Source organism: Aethalodelphis obliquidens, unplaced genomic scaffold (assembly GCF_003676395.1).
Source record: "Aethalodelphis obliquidens isolate GAN/ISIS:26980383/991018 unplaced genomic scaffold, ASM367639v1 scaffold10, whole genome shotgun sequence".
Lineage (NCBI taxonomy): Eukaryota > Metazoa > Chordata > Mammalia > Artiodactyla > Delphinidae > Aethalodelphis > Aethalodelphis obliquidens.
In genome coordinates, this window is record NW_020837954.1 from 1,716,458 (window position 1) to 1,721,682 (window position 5,225).

Here is a 5,225-nt window from a genome sequence, read left to right on the forward strand (position 1 = left end):
AGGTATTCCACAGATGCAGGGTACATCAAGTTGATTGTGGAGATTTAATCCGCTGCTCCTGAGGCCTCTGGGAGAGCTTTCCCTTTCTCTTCTTTGTTCGCACAGCTCCCGGGGTTCAGATTTGGATTTGGCCCCGCCTCTGCGTGTAGGTCGCTGGAGGGCGTCTGTTCTTCACTCAGACAGGACGGGGTTAAAGGAGCTGCTGATTCAGGGGCTCTGGCTCATTCAGGCTGCGGGGGAAGGAGGGGTACAGAGTGCGGGGGGAGCCTGTGGCGGCAGAGGCCTGCGTGACGTTGCACCCGCCTGAAGCGCACCGTGCGTTCTCCTGGGGAAGTTTTCCCTGCATCCTGGGACCCTGGCAGTGGCGGGCTGCACAAGCTCCCCGGAAGGGAGGTGTGGAGAGTGACCTGTGCTTGCACACAGGCTTCTTGGTGGCGGCAGCAGCAGCCTTAGCATCTCATGCCCGTCTCTCGGGTCCGCGCTGTTAGCCACGGCCCGCACCCATCTCTGGAGCTCCTTTAAGCAGCGCTCTGAATTCCCTCTCCTCGCGCACCAGGAAACAAAGAGGCAAGAAAACGTCTCTTGTCTCTTCGGCAGCTCCAGACTTTTTCCTGGACTCCCTCCTGGCTAGCTGTGGCGCACTAGCCCCCTTCAGGCTGTGTTTACGCCACCAGCCCCAGTCCTCTCCCTGCGCTCCGACCAAAGCCCGAGCCTCAGCTCCCAGCCCACGCCCGTCCTGGTGGGTGAGCAGACAAACCTCTCGGGCTGGTGAGTGCTGGTCAGCACCGATCCTCTGTGTGGGAATTTCTCCGCTTTGCTCTCCGCACCCCTGTTGCTGCGCTCTCCTCCATGGCTCCGAAGCTTCCCCCCTCCGCCACCCCCAGCCTCTGCCCACTAAGGGGCTTCTAGTGTGTGGAAACCTTTCCTCCTTCACAGTTCTCTCCCACTGATGCAGGTCCCGTCCCTATTCTTTTGTTTGTTTTTTCTTTTGCCCTACCCAGGTACGTGGGGAGTATCTTGCCTTTTGGGAGGTCTGAGGTCTTCTGCCAGCCTTCAGTAGGTGTTCTGTAGGAGTTGTTCCACGTGTAGATGTATTTCTGGTGTATCTGTGGGGAGGAAGGTGATCTCCGTGTCTTACTCTTCCACCATCTTCCCCCTGTCCTGAATTGTGGGTTTTTATAACATATGTAGCTGTAATGCATATAACAAATATGCCCAGAGAGGATAAGTATGGTGGAGATGTAAGTAAGGGCCAGATTTTGACAGATTTTCTGTGCACTGAAACAAGGTTGGAATTAGCATGAAAACCAGGGAGAGTCCCTGCAGGGTCTTGATCTTGGGTCAGGTTTGATTTGCCCTTAGAAGGATCACTCCAGGTCCAATGCAGATGTGACTCTATCAAATATACCAGTACATGGCCCACTTTTCCATCAAAGAGCCTCAGAAAATAGAATGAGGATGTACAGCACAGGGAACTCTGCTCAATATTCTGTAATAACCTGCTAGTGTTGGAGGGTCTCCTGCAGAGGTGGAGGTGGCTGTGTCTCACCGTGAGGACATGGACACTGGCAGCAGAAGTTCTGTGAAGCACTCCTTGACATGAGTCCTCCCAGAGTCCACCATTAGCCCCACCAAAAAAAAAAAGCTGGATCTTGTTTTTGTATCCATTCAGCCAGTCTGTGTCTTTTGGTTGGAGCATTTAATCCATTTACATTTAAGGTAATTATTGATACATATGTTCTTATTGCCATCTTGTTAATTGTTTTGGATTTGTTTTAGTAGGCCTTTTTTCTTCCCTTCCTCTTTTGTTCTCTTCTCTTGTGTTTTGATGACTATGTTTAGTGTTGTGTTTGGATTGCTTTTCCTTTTCTCTGTGTGTATCTATTGTAGATTTTTGGTTTGTCGTTCCAGTGAGGTTTTGATACAGCCAGCCATATATATATATATGTATGTATATATGTATATATATATATATATATATATATATACACATATATACTGGTCTCTTAATTTCAAATGCATTTCCAATATACTGCATTTGTACTCTCCTCTTCTCATGATTGTTGGTTTTGATATCGTATTTGTGTGTGGATGATTTCCTACCTTTGCTGTATGTTTGCCTTTACTGATGAGCTTTCCCATTTGTAATTTTCTTGTTTCTAGTTGTGGCCTTTTCTTTTCCAACTACAGAAGTTCCTTTAGCATTTGTTGGAAAGCTGGTTTTGGTGGTGCTGAATTCTCTTAGCTTTTGCTTGTCTGTAAAGTTTTGATTTCTCCATCAAATCTGAATGAGAGCGTTGTTGGCTAGAGTATTCTTGGTTGTAGGTTTTTCCCTTTCATCAGTTTAAATATGTCATGTTACTCCATTCTGGTCTGCAGAGTTTCTGCGGAAAAATCAAAAGATAACCTTATGGGGATTCCCTTGTATGTTTTTTGTTGCTTTTCCCTTGTTGCTTTTAATATTTTCTCTGTATTTAATTTTTGTTAATTTGATTAATATGTGTTTTTGTGTATTCTGCCTTAGGCTTATCTTGTATGGGACTGTCTGTGCTTCCTGAGCTTGAGTATTTCCTTTCCCATGTTAGGGAAGTTTTTGGCTATTATATCTTTAAATATTTTCTTAGTTCCTTTCTCTCTCTTCTTCTGGGACCAGTATAATGTGAATGTTGGCTTCTTAGACTGTCTTCATCTCTTTTCATTCTTCTTTCTTTATTCTGTTCTGCAACAGTGATTTCCACCAGTCTGTCTTCCGTTTCTCTTATTCATTCTTCTGCCTTATTTATTCTGTTATTGATTCCTTCTAGTGTATTTTTTTATTTCAGTTACTGTATTGTATTTTTCAGTTACTGTATTGTATTGTATTATTCATCTCTGTTCTTTAAAGCTTCTAGACTTTTACTAAACATTACTTGTATCCTCTCTGTCTGTGCCTCCATTCGTTTTCCTAGATCTTGGATCATTTTTACTCTCATTACTCTGAAATGTTTTTAAGTTAGATAACCTAACTTCACTTCACTTGGTTGTTCTCCTTGGGTTTTATCTTGTTCCTTTGTCTGGATCGTATTTCTCTGCCATCTCATTTTGTCTAACTTTCTGTGTTTGTGGTCTCTGTTCCGCAGGCTGCAGGATGGTAATTCCTTTTGGTTCTGGTGTCTGCCCACTGGTGGGTGAGGTTGGTCTAGAAGATTGTGCAGGCTTTCTGGTAGGTGGGACTGTTGCCTGCCCACTGGAGGGTGGAGCTGGGTTTTGTTCCTCTGGTGGGCAGGGCCATGTCAAGGGATGTGTTTATAGGCAGATCTTGGCTCAGGATGACTTTAGGCAACCTGTCTGCTGATGGGTGGGACTGTGTTTCCACCCTTGGGTTGTTTGGCCTGAGGTGTCCCAGGACTGGATTCTGCAGGCTGTTGGGTAGGGCCAGGTCTCTGTGCCAAAATGGCAACCTCTGGGAGATCTCACACCGATGAGTCCCTGAGGTATCTGCCACCAGTGTCCTTGCCCCCACAGTGAGCCAGAGCTGATCCCTGCCTCCCCAGGAGACCTTCCAGGACCCACAGGTAGGTCTGACCCAGGCTCTTTTGGAGTCACTGTTTTGTCCTGGGTCCTAGTGCATGTGCAACCTTGCATGTGTACTCCAAGAGTGAAGTCTCTGTTTCCCCTAGTCCTGTGGAATTCCTTCATTCAAGCCCCCTGTCCTTCAAAGTCTATTGCTCTCAGGGCTCCTCCTCCTGATGGCAGACCCCCAGGCTGGGGATCCAGATGTGGGGCTCAGAAGTTTCACTCGTGTGGGAGAATCTCTGAAATATAATTATTTTCCAGTTTGTGGGTTGCCCACCTGGTGGGTATGGGATTTGATTATATTGTGTAAGTGCCCCTCCTGCCATCTCATTGCAGCTTCTTATTTGTCTTTCTGTGTTGAATTTTTTTTTTTGGTAGGTTCGAGTCTTTTTTGTCAATCATTGTTCAGCAGTTAGTTGTGATTTTGGTGTTTTCTTTTGAGGAGGTAAGATCAAGTCCTTTTACTCCACCATCTTGTCTCTTTTCCTACACGAGTTTTTTTCAATAGTAAATACTACCATACTACACTATCCATGGTCGATTGTATAAGTGAATGCAAAACCACAAAATGGGAAGGCTGACTATAAGTTTTATTTGAATTTTCCACTGGGTGGAGGGTTGATCCCCTTAACCCCTATACTGTTCAAGGGTCAAGTGTCAATAATGAGTCAAAATATAAAGCATAATGGAAAAAAATGAGTTCAAAATGATTAATAGTGTTACAAATAATTTGTAGTAAAATTTGTCGAGTATGTATGAATAAAAATAAAATGACCATTTAACACTATATCTCAAATTAATTAATTTAAAGAAAAAAACTTTTAGAAGATAGGAGAATTTCTTTATAAACTTGACATTGGGAAAAAATTTAAGATATAAAAAGTACTAACCTTCAGTAATTACAAAGTAAAAATTGATAAATTGATCTATATAAAAAATTTGTTGGGTAAATATGAATAGAGGTGAAATTCTGTTTATCAAAGATACTATTAAGATAGTGAAAAGGAAAGCCACAGGGTGGGAGAAGATATTTGCAATAACTGAGAAAGGGTTTCTATCTAGGAGATATGTGTGTATATGTATAAATCATATCTATGTTATCTTATATGTCATTGGGAAGGCAATAATTTGAAAATATACATTAAATTGACAAATCCCTAAAAATATAAATTAATGAAATGTATCCAAGAAGTTTGAATTTTCCTATAAACAAATAAACTGATTCAGTTTTCAAAAACATTCCATCAAGGAGAACCCCACGCTCACAAAGCTTCACTGAACATCTCTACAAAATAGTCAAAGAACATTATGTAATGTGTACTGGAGAGTAGGCACTACTGATCTCTTTTATGGGACTAGCAAAACCTCGATGCCAAACCCAGTGAAGACAATATGGGAAAGGAATATTTCAGGCTAATATCATGAATATTGAGGTAAGTCAAATCATTCAATAAGGAAAAATATCATCTCAGGACTAATTTGGATTTAGGAGTAGGTGGCATTGTATTCAAAACCCAATTGCTATAACACAATACATTGATTGATGAAATGATTATTCAATTAAAGCAAAACAGAATAAGCAATTTCTGAAATTCACCCTCATCAATTAAAATTCTAGCAAACTAGAACTAAAAAAAAGAATGTCTTTAATTTGATAAAATGTCTCCATA